Source organism: Quercus robur, chromosome 11, assembly GCF_932294415.1.
Source record: "Quercus robur chromosome 11, dhQueRobu3.1, whole genome shotgun sequence".
Classification (NCBI taxonomy): domain Eukaryota; kingdom Viridiplantae; phylum Streptophyta; class Magnoliopsida; order Fagales; family Fagaceae; genus Quercus; species Quercus robur.
Genome location: NC_065544.1, coordinates 17,458,139 through 17,470,518, shown reverse-complemented (window position 1 = coordinate 17,470,518; position 12,380 = coordinate 17,458,139). Strand labels below are relative to the sequence as shown.

Here is a 12,380-nt window from a genome sequence, read left to right as displayed (position 1 = left end):
TTTTTTTGTTTTAAAAGAAAAATAAATTAAGGAGAGATTGAAACTCATAAGAATATTATTGCCATTTATTTTTGTCGTTAACTTGATACAGTTGTTCTACGATTACTAGATGAAAATTAGGTTATACTTTTCCTTTTTTTTCCAATATTTAATAGGCCAAAAATGTATTGACTCCTTGTGAGGAATTAATTGATTAATTAGCCAAGTTTATTAATTAATTGAATTAATATACAAAAGCGTGGTAGCACAAACAAATTACCAATTAAACTAAGTGCAGCGGAAAATGAATTGATACGGTTATTTGTTTACGAATGAGGAAAACCAACTTGGCAAAAACCCCACCAAGTGATTTTAAGGTCAGTACTCCCGAAATTCCACTATTATCACAACAAATGGTTACAAGTAAAGGCTTAAGCCAACTGGTCCTTATTTACACCCCCAAAATGCTGTGAGGGTCACCTCTGGAAGTGCACATACTTGTCATCTCTGATTTACTTAATTTGGGAGGCCATCTGTCCTTTTGTGCATGGGTTTTTGTCTATGTACACATATAGGGCCATGACCTTTCAATTTGTGAGAAAAAATCTTCCAGGTTCCATATCAACCACAATTTTATTGCGATAAGTTACATATGCTCACATAATTCTAAAATGTTAGATAAATATCCTTATAAAGCTTTATAGTTGTAGACCATAGTGTGGTTAGTGCAGGAGACCTATTAAGGTGGATGAAAAAGATTTCAAGAGAGAGAAAATGACTAAAATTTTGTTTTAAAAGAAAAAGAAATTAAGGAGAGATTGAAACTCATAAGAATATTATTGCCATTTATTTTTGTCGTTAACTTGATGCAGTTGTTCTTAGATTACTAGATGAAAATTAGGTTATTGTTTTCCTTTCTTTTCCAATATTTGATAGCCAAAAATTTATTGACTCCTTGTGATGAATTAATTGATTAATTAGCCAAGTTTATTAATTAATCAAATTAATATGCAAACGCGTGGTAGCACAAACAAATCACCAATTAAACTAAGTGCAGCAGAAAATAAATTGACATGGTGATTTGTTTACGAATGAAAAAAACCAACACGGCAAAAACCCCACTAGGTGATTTTAAGGTCACCACTACCAAAATTCCACTATTATCACAATAAGCAGCTACAAGTAAAGGCTTATGCCAACTGCTCCTTATCTACACCCCCAAAATGCTGTGAGAGTCACCTGTGGAAGTGTACATACTTTTCATCTCTGATTTACTTAATTTAGGAGGCCATCTGTCCTTTTGTGCATGGGTTTTTGTCTATGTGCAAATATAGGGCCATGACCTTTCAATTTGTGAGAAAAAATCTTCCAAGTTCCATATCGTCCACAATTTTATTGAGATAAGTTACATATGCTTACATAATTCTAAAATGTTAGATAAATATCGTTATAAAGCTTTATAGTGGTGGACCATGCTGTGGTTAATGCAGGATACCTATTAAGGTGGATGAAAAAGATTTCAAGAGAGAGAAAATGACTAAATTTTTTTTTTAAAAGAAAAAGAAATTAAGGAGAGATTGAAACTCTTAAGAATATTATTGCCATTTATTTTTGTCGTTAACTTGATACAGTTGTTCTGAGATTACTAGCTGAAAATTAGGTTATAGTTTTCCTTTCTTTTCCAATATTTGATAGGCCAAAAACGTATTGACTCCTTGTGATGAATTAATTGATTAATTAGCCAAGTTTATTAATTAATTGAATTAATATACAAACGCGTGGTGGCACAAACAAATTATCAATTAAACTAAGTGCAGCGGAAAATGAATTGACACGGTAATTTGTTTACGAATGAGGAAAACCAACTTGGCAAAATCCCCACCAAGTGATTTTAAGGTCAGTACTCCCGAAATTCCACTATTATCACAACAAGCAGTTACAATTAAGGCTTAAGCCAACTGCTCCTTATTTACACCCCCAAAATGCTGTGAGGGTCACATGTGGATGTGCACATACTTGTCATCTCTGATTTACTTAATTTGGGATGCCATCTGTCCTTTTGTGCATGGGTTTTTGTCTATGTACACATATAGGGCCATGACCTTTCAATTTGTGAGAAAAAATCATCCAGGTTCCATATCAACCACAATTTTATTGCGATAAGTTACATATGCTCACATAATTCTAAAATGTTAGGTAAATATCGTTGCAAAGCTTTATAGTTGTGAACCATGTTGTGGTTAATGAAGATACCTATTATGGTGGATGAAAAAGATTTCAAGAGAGAGAAAATGACTAATTTTTTTTTTTTTTTTGTTTTAAAAGAAAAAGAAATTAAGGAGAGATTGAAACTGATAAGAATATTATTGCCATTTATTTTTGTCGTTAACTTGATACGGTTGTTTTGAGATTACTAGATGAAAATTAGGTTATAGTTTTCCTTTCTTTTCCAATATTTGATAGGCCAAAAACGTATTGACTCCTTGTGATGAATTAATTCATTAATTAGCCAAGTTTATTAATTAATCAAATTAATATGCAAACGTGTGGTAGCACAAGAAAATCACCAATTAAACTAAGTGCAGCGGAAAATAAATTGACACGGTGATTTGTTTATGAATGAGGAAAACTAACACGGCAAAAACCCCACCAGGTGATTTTAAGGTCACCACTACCAAAATTCCACTACTATCACAGCAAGCGGTTACAAGTAAAGGCTTAGGCCAACTGCTCCTTATCTACACCCCCAAAATGCTGTGAGAGTCACCTGTGGAAGTGTACATACTTGTCATCTCTGATTTACTTAATTTGGGAGGCCATATGTCCTTTTGTGCATTGGTTTTTTTCTATGTACACATATAGGGCCATGTCGTTTCAATTTGTGAGAAAAAATCTTCCAAGTTCCATATCGACCACAATTTTATTGCGATAAGTTACATATCCTCACATAATTCTAAAATGTTAGGTAAATATTGTTATAAAGCTTTATAGTTGTGGACCATGCTATGGTTAATACAGGTACCTATTAAGGTGGATGAATAAGAGTTCAAGAGAGAGAAAATGACTAATTTTTTGTTTTTTTGTTTTAAAAGAACAGGAAATTAAGGAGAGATTGAAACTCATAAGAATATTATTGCCATTTATTTTTGTATTTAACTTAATACAGTTGTTTTGAGATTACTAGATGAAAATTAGGTTATAGTTTTCCTTTCTTTTCCAATATTTGATAGGCCAAAAACGTATTGACTCCTTGTGATGAATTAATTGATTAATTAGCCAAGTTTATTAATTAATCAAATTAATATACAAACGCGTGGTAACACAAACAAATTTCCAGTTAAACTAAGTGCAGCGGAAAATGAATTGACACGGTGATTTGTTTACGAATGAGGAAAACCAATACGGCAAAAACCGCACTAAGTGATTTTAAGGTCACTACTCCCGAAATTCCACTATTATCACAACAAGTGGTTACAAGTAAAGGGTTAAGCCAACTGCTCCTTATCTACACCCCCAAAATGCTGTGAGAGTCACCTGTGGAAGTGTACATTCTTGTCATCTCTGATTTACTTAATTTGGGAGGCCATCTGTCTTTTTGTGCATGGGTTTTTGTCTATGTACACATATAGGGCCATGACCTTTCAATTTGTGAGAAAAAATCTTCCAAGTTCCATATCGACCACAATTTTATTGCGATAAGTTACGTATGCTCACATAATTCTAAAATGTTAGGTAAATATTGTTATAAAGCTTTATAGTTGTGGACCATGCTGTGGTTAATGCATGATGCCTATTAAGGTGGATGAAAAAGATTTCAAGTGAGAGAAAATGACTAAATTTTTGTTTTTTTGTTTTAAAAGAAAAAGAAATTAAGGAGAGATTGAAACTCATAAGAATATTATTGCCATTTATTTTTGTCGTTAACTTGATACAGTTGTTCTGAGATTACTAGATGAAAATTAGGTTATAGTTTTCCTTTCTTTTCCAATATTTGATTGGCCAAAAACGTATTGACTCCTTGTGATGAATTAATTGATTAATTAGCCAGGTTTATTAATTAGTCAAATTAATATGCAAACGCGTGGTAGCACAAAGAAATCACCAATTAAACTAAGTGTAGCGGAAAATAAATTGACATGGTGATTTATTTATGAATGAGGAAAACCAACACGGCAAAAACCATACCAGGTGATTTTAAGGTCACCACTACCAAAATTCCACTATTATCACAACAAGCGGTTACAAGTAAAGGCTTAAGCCAACTGCTCCTTATCTACACCCCCAAAATGCTGTGAGAGTCACCTGTGGAAGTGTACATACTTGTCATCTTTGATTTACTTAATTTGGGAGGCCATCTGTCCTTTTGTGCATGTGTTTTTGTCTATGTACACATATAGGGCCATGACCTTTCAATTTGTGAGAAAAAATCTTCCAAGTTCCATATCGACCACAATTTTATTGCGATAAGTTACATATGCTCACATAATTCTAAAATGTTAGGTAAATATCGTTATAAAGCTTTATAGTTGTGGACCATGCTGTAGTTAATGCAAGATACCTATTAAGGTGGATGAAAAATATTTCAAGAGAGAGAAAATGACTAAATTTTTGTTTTTTTGTTGTAAAAGAAGAAGAAATTAAGGAGAGATTGAAACTCATAAGAATATTATTGCCCGTTTATTTTTGTTGTTAACTTGATACAGTTGTTCTGAGATTATGAATGAGGAAAACCAATACGGCAAAAACCTCACCAGGTGATTTTAAGTAACAAGATTCCGCCTCGGCGGATGTAAGTTACTAATGAAGCCAAAAACATGACAAAATCCCTACAAAGAGTGTAAGTCGAAAGGCTAAGTGACAAGATTCCGCTTTGAAGGATTTAAGCCACTGACAAAGCCATAAACGTAACAAACAGCCCTTGAATGGGTATAAGTCAAGTAACAAGATTCCGCCGTGACGGGTGCAAGCCACTGACGCAGGCACAATCCTTTAGTAGGCGCAAGTGACAAGATCCCGCGTGTTGGATGCAGGTTACCGACGAATCCACGCAACAAAACAAAAGGGACAAGAACCTTGCAATAAATCAAAACAAAACTCAGGTTGTATCCAAGCCCCTTTGAAGGATTGTGAGTAAGTAGCAAATCATTGACGAATGGAGAGGTCACAGCCAAGAAATTTATGCTAAGTACAAGATATGGACGAATGTAAAACAGCACAAGCATTTGACGAACAAGTAAGTATGTTGCAAATTCAATTAAAAGCCCAAAAACCAAGGGCAAATTACCATTGTTGTTATACCCAAAAAACCCATAAACACTGGGCAACACAAAAAATTGTTCTCGGGACAGATTAAATTGTTCTAAAATTAGATTTACAAAAAAGCCGAAAACATGACAGGCTAACAAAAGAAAAGAAGAAATTTCCATAAGTATGAAGATTCAGGGGCCAGCGACAGCGTCATCACCTATAGGAGCACCATTCCTGGCAGCATCAGCATCGTCTGCAATAGTCTTGTCAGGGACATCATCTTCAAGAACAAAAGATTAGGAAGCCTCGTCAGTCGCCATCTCCTGGTCCACCACCTCAAGATCCAAGTTTTGCAAATCAACTCTTGTGGGATGCTTGATGAGATACCGCCTTAAAAGCTCAAAGCCTTTGAAGTACCAATTGAAGAGCACAGTGTTGTACTCATCAGTCTACTGGAAAGCCTTGACGGACCTTGCTGCAATAGTCTTGAGCTTTTCCTTGGCTGCCAGAAGCTATTCGTCCTTCTCCAAGGTCAACTAACGCTCAGCACGAAGATTGTCGGACAAAGTCTTAGTACTTTCCTTCAAGGTATTGACCTCGTGCATGGAATCAATGAGCTTTTTCTTCATTGTAGAATTCTCCTTGTCCAGGGCCTCCATTTTGGACGTTAGTGATGCCACATTGGCCTCCTGAGTGAGGTACTTAGAAGCAATGTGGAGACTCTCCCCCAACACCTGAAAGGAAAGGTTAAGTCGTTAGTAAAAGACGGATAAATACCAAAAGCACACGGGCAGATTACCTAGATGAGCTTGTGGACTTGTTGATTTGCGACCACATTGAAAGGCATGTCGGCAAAAACCTTTAAGTCCTCGACCGTAACAACTCCGTGTGCCCTGTCCACAGCTAGACCTTGATCTCCCTATACAGTGGATGAATGAGAATCAGCCTTCTCCTTCTCCTTGCCTGATATTCGCTGCCTCTTTGACGAAGGAGTGGGAATCTCTTCAACCGAAACGGCTGGAGAGATCGTCCTCACGGTCTCAGCACCGAAGATGACTGGAGTAACCGAAACAACTGGAGTAGCGGACTGGCCTTTCCCAGTCACGCACACTCCCTTCTTCCCGATATTGGACAAAGGCTCGTCCTTCTTAGACCTCATCTTGGCATACATGTCCTTGTTGAACTTAGTCGTCATCTCTGCAAGAAGGAAACACTTAAAAAAAAAAAAAGGAGGTTAACACTGACGAAGTCAATACTTACTATTTTTTCCCTTGATGTCGATGTTGCGCAAGACGTAGGGAGATGGGTCCGGGCCTAAGCAATAGAATGCTAGCATCCGTGGATCTACAAGGTCCTCGCAACTTTCAATCGTCCTGGCGTACTCTATCGCCTTTTCAACACGATCTTGGTATTTGCACTTTAACTTAGGACGTCTCTTAACTGCCAAAGAGATAACTGCAAGAGTTAGAGACGGACACATAAGCAAAATGAAAATTAACAAACGAGGAGAAACATTGACGCACCTAAGTTCGGGGTTCCCCACCGACGGAGCAACCTTGGGATATCACCCCAAGCCTCGCTAGAAGGGGTTTCAAAATCGTCACCTGACACGAAAAAGAAACGAGACTTTCAATACCTAAATGACGAGGGTAAACCCTTGACGATCCTAATCCTCCTCGCCCAAGGTACTAACTCATAATATCCATATTCTTTTGACTCTTTTAAACGGTAAAGGTAGACGAGCTCACTCACCTTGATCATATCCTCGTTAGCGACCAACCATATTTCCATACAGTTGATCACTATCCTCCATGAATTGGGCATAAGCTGCTCGGGAGCAATGCCAAAATAATCTAAAAGCTCCATCACCAACGGATGGACGGGAAGCCTAAGCCCACAAGTGAGAGTAGCCTCGTAGAAACATACCTCACCAGGGAAGAAATGGCATGCCTGATCCTTACTACTGGGCCAACGAACACGAACCCGTTCAGGAAATTGAAATCTATCCTTAAACCTAGCTACAGTATCAGCATCCAGCCCGCACGCCTCCTTGAGGGCGTAGAAAGCCCTAACTGAACGAGGGGTAGAGATGGCCGTATCACCCTCCACTGGGACATCGCTAGATGACAACCCAGTTTCAAGTTCACTAGATCTCACCTCCGACATCCTCTTCACTTCACCCTTAAACCAAGCAAGTGATTGGCCTAATATTGGAGATAGCTCCCCTAAAACCACACTCAACCCATAACCTTAAAAAAAAATCCCTAACCAAAGGAAAAAAGTCACCAGAAACACCTAAAGCCGCCCCTAAGCGAGCAAAAAAGAAAGAGACCAAGGGGCAAGCTACCCTAACCTTAGAGGAACTGACCATGAAAAGGGGAATAAAATCCTAAAAACCCAAAAAACAAACACAACCACAACAAAACAAAGGGCAAAGAAAAATCAGGAACTCATAATAGGTTGTGAAGGAAAAGAGAATAGAAGAGGAGGAAAAGAGGAACGTACCTTGAAGAATAAACAATTGAATCCAAAAAAATTAGAAAAATGTCGCCGGAGTAGGGTCGGAACGGTCGTAGGAATAAACGGGAAAAATAAAACTCAGAGTAAATGATTAAAGTGAAGGAAAGGAAAGTTTTGAAACCAAGACCCAAGGAAACTGAAAAATAGCGGGAAACCCAAGGATCATGCCATTAACTCCATCGATCAGCACGCGCCACGTGGCCACATTGCGTGTAGCGCCGCCACTATACATTAAATTCGAAGCAGAACCCCAAGAGTCATAGGCAGCTCAGGAAAACTTTTCGTCTTCTATGGTCCTCATGACACATCATAAACGACCACAGAACCTGGGGGCAACTAATGGGAATGACGAGATTACGTCTCCTAGACGAAGCCAACACTCATGACGAAGTCGTCCTGAACGACGAAGAAACCAGTCACCATTGACAAAGATAGGGAAATCATTCAATATAATCAATCGATGACTTGGGCAGTTACAAAACCAGCCAGATAGACTGTTGGGAACCTATTAAAAGCCCCATTATTAGGCAGGAGGCGTCACTAAGAAAGGCATTAACGACCACAACAGCTAGCAACCAAAGCCACATATATAAATCCCCCATACTGTCAACAGAAGGTACATACACACTCTGAAAAACACTTATTATTATCTTACTTATCTATTTCATCTCATAGAGCATTTTCCTATTCTAACTTTGGTATCAGAGGCGTCATGGTAGGCACCACACCGGTGACCATCTCTGAGGATACATTCACACAGACCGAAGGTTGGTTCCATCTGCCTACTTTGACTAACGAACTCAAGCTTCGTCAGTAATTATTTAAATTCTCTTGAATATATTTGAATGCTCTTAAATTTTCTTATGTGTTCTTCACATGTTCTTGGTTGTTCATCACATGTTTATACATAAACACTAGTTTTGATCCTAAATCCATATCAAAAATATGAAAAACATGTTTATTTCATAATTCTTTCAAATCTTTGAATCTAGGATATCACCATACACACACATTCACTAGAATTTATTTTTCAATCCAAATGCAATGCTTAAAATTGAATTAGGGTCATCACATGCACGCACTTTAAATTCAACATGCAAATTGATTGATATCATATTGGATGATGTGATATGAATATTGGCCACTATAGTCTAGATGACCGGTTTTACCGGGCAAGGTAGGTGCTTAACACCTTCCCACCTTGTAACATAGCCTCCGAGCTTAGATCAAGGGTTAGTAGATCAAATGCTTATCCATGTAATTTTCAATTTCTAGATTGTAACTAGGAAACAAAGCAATATACTTTATCTTAGATTGTATCTAAGACCAAGCCGTGTAATTTTCCAAGGATCAATGTAAATTCAATTTCAAATTAATAAAATGAGGAATTTTTCAATTATGGTTTTCTTATTTTTCCAATAATTAAATAAGTGGCGACTCCATTGTAAAACCCTTAATCTAAAGGGGAAAATATAACTAGTCGAACCTCCATTTTGAGAGGCAATAACACGACTCCACCCATTCACGAGGGTTTGGTCCAACAACCTAAAAAAAAGTGGGCCGGGGGCGCGGTCTCTCACATCCGCCAAAATGACTCAGCGTTCAGAATGAATGCCTCGTCGAGAAAAGTTCTCCGAGAAGGCCTTACGAGCATCCTCATCACGGAAACGAATATATGAAGGAGTAGGATTAAAAGACAAAGATGCCCCAGAACGAAGAGTGTTCTGGGATGGAGTAGACTTACGTTTAGGTGCCATAGACACGACTAACGTAAATGAAAAGAAAGGGAGAGAGAGAGACAATCAAAAAAGTCCTAATATATGTTTGTTCATTTTGCTTTTAAATTTTTTAAAATTCTCTTCCTTGTTCCATATCGATCACAATTTTATTGCCATAAGTTTTGCTCACATGCTTCAGGAAAGTCAGAAAATACAACTGTATCGTTATCGTTAAAAAATTGTCCATGCAACAAGGAGCAAGGTTCCAATTATTTATAAGTACAAACCTCGGTTGTAAATATAAGTACATATAAGCGCACAAGCTTTTTCCTTCATGCTAGAGTTTGAAGGACAAGAGGCATCCATTAAAGGCTTAAGCCAACTACTCCTTATCTATAACCCCAAAATGATGTGAGAGTCACCTGTGGAAGTGTACATACCTGTCATCTCTAATTTACTTAATTTGGAGGCCATCTGTCCTTTTGTGCATGAGTTTTTGTCTATGTACACATATAGGGCCATGACCTTTCAATTTGTGAGAAAAAATCTTCCAAGTTCCATATCGACCACAATTTTATTGTGATAAGTTACATATGCTCACATAATTCTAAAATGTCAGAAAAATATCGTTATAAAGCTTTATAGTTATGGACCATGCTATGGTTAATGCAAGATACCTATTAAGGTGGATGAAAAAGATTTCAAGAGAGAGAAAATAACTAAATTTTTGTTTTTTTTTTTTAAAAAGAAAAAGAAATTAAAGAGAGATTGAAACTCATAAGAATATTATTACCATTTATTTTTGTTGTTAACTTGATACAATTGTTCTGAGATTACTAGATGAAAATTAGGTTATAGTTTTCCTTTCTTTTCCAATATTAATATTGAGGCAGAGCTTGAGTTTGACGGGTTCTGAGTGGGAGGAAAATACAACTTGATAATCTGAAAGGAAATATTGTGGGAAGGTAATTAATTAGAGGAAAAAAAAAAATCCATGCAGGGAGGTTCTAAGTATGTGCCTCAGTTATAACTTATGAATATTAGTGCATATAAGCGCATAGCTCTTTCATTCATGCTAATGTTTAAAGATTTTAAATTCTATAAGAATGTCGTGTAAAACTAAAATCTTATACCCTCCAATCCAAACATGTAACGTCATCTTATCACATATTAAAAAATAAGCACAATTACATTTAATCAATTCTAATATCCATTTGAAAATCCAACTCCACCATGTTATCTTGACAACTCATATCAAGATTAGTTTAGATTGCAACTCAAATTTAAATTCACTTATCAAGTAATCAATGGACCATACGCTATGAGTTGGGTCAAACTGACTCAATTACTAACACTTGGAAATCAAATTGATCATCTTGACATGAACTTTCTTAGATTTTTATTTTTTATTTATAATAATGGGAGAAAAATATTTATTCTGAATGTGAAATTGCACATGTACCAGCTGTCATCTCCCACTTGCTCAATATGTCCTTTTGTGCATGGCTTTGTCCACCGACATGTAGGGATTTGACATTTCAATTTGTGGGAAAACCACATAAGAGCATATAATTCTAGATAAGAGAGAATGACTTTTGTGAACTATTCTTTTACACGTATTAGGTGAGTTAGTAAGCTTATCTAATTTGCATTCTATATAGAGGTAATTAATTAATTAGCACAAAAAAAAGGTCTATGAAGGGCAGGTTCTAATTACGTGCCGCAGCTGTATCTATAAGTACCTAAGCGCAGAATCTCTTTCGTTCATGCTAGTGTTTGAACTTTGTAGGACAAGAGGCACACATTAATAAGGCTTAAGTTATGCCTCTGCTCCATTTCCAGACATCATGGGGAGACCATTTCCTCTCTTATTATAATGGCTCCGAGGTGTGTGTATATATATATTACGTGAAAAATTATCATTAATTAAGTACATATGTAAAATAGGCTTGATAACAGTTGCTTGTGTTTTTGGATAAAATAATAAGATAAGGTATGTAACCAAGACAAACTGTTTTGCATCTAAAAAATGAAGACGTTAAAAGTGACATCTCTTTTGACAAATTACTGATTGTAGAGTAAAAAAATGAATCGAACTCAAGACTCTCTTGTTTTAGTATCATGTTAATTTACCCATCATCTGAAAAGTTTAAGCTTTTAGCAATAATTCTAACATCTTTACATTCAAATTCCTACACTAACTTAGTTTAGTATGAAATTCATGTAAACCATCTTCACATATATCATTCAGATGACATCAGAAAGGAGAAAACTATGATTCTCAACTCAAAGATAGAAGAGAAAAGGGAAGGAGCTAGTTGTCACTGATATATGTTTGTTCATTTTTCTTTTAGTCCAAGAAAAATTGAAAAAATCTCTTCCAAATTTCATATCAACCACAATCTTATTGCCATAAGTTTTGCTCACATGCTTCTAGAAAATCAGAAAATACAATAGTCAATTGTATCATTATAAAGCTTTATAGCTGTGGTTAATTAATGCAAGATACCTACTTAAAGGTTGAAAAAAAAAATCAACCTTCATTAAAAGTTCCAAAATAACACCAAAGATAATCTATTAAAAAAGAAAAAAAAATGAAGGAATGCATTCTTAAATAGACTTACACTACAAAACGGGGGGGCCTTGGGCCGCGTTTTTTAAGGTGTGACTATAAAAAACGTGGCCCAAGATAGGCTGAAGCCGCGTTTTTATAAAACGCAGTTTAAAAAAACCTTAAAGTCGCGTTTTTTACGCGGGGCCATAGAAGGGTGCTTAGGCCGCGTTTTTTTGAGCTAAAAACGTGGCCTAAGGACCTCCATATTTAATTTTTTGGCAAACTTTTTTTTTTCCTTAACTGTGGCCGCATTTTAAAAATGCGGCTCTAGCATATCTGAAGTAGCGTTTTATAGACGCGGC

At 36.4% G+C, this 12,380-nt stretch overlaps 2 long non-coding RNA genes across 3 annotated transcripts; one reads left to right on the top strand and one right to left on the bottom strand.

Moving 5' to 3' along the window:
• Positions 1-5,200: 5,200 nt before the first annotated feature.
• Positions 5,201-7,146, bottom strand: LOC126706556 (uncharacterized). 2 transcript variants are annotated; one of them, XR_007648650.1, is made up of 4 exons: positions 6,750-7,146; positions 6,487-6,666; positions 6,026-6,423; positions 5,201-5,960 (listed from the first exon to the last, which is right to left on the bottom strand). It is a non-coding gene; the product is annotated as an uncharacterized LOC126706556 (long non-coding RNA). The 2 variants fall into 2 exon arrangements; XR_007648649.1 differs by having other exon boundaries at positions 6,026-6,666.
• Positions 7,147-7,490: 344 nt separating this feature from the next.
• Positions 7,491-9,145, top strand: LOC126706557 (uncharacterized). Its single transcript, XR_007648651.1, has 2 exons — positions 7,491-8,362; positions 8,452-9,145. It is a non-coding gene; the product is annotated as an uncharacterized LOC126706557 (long non-coding RNA).
• Positions 9,146-12,380: the final 3,235 nt, after the last annotated feature.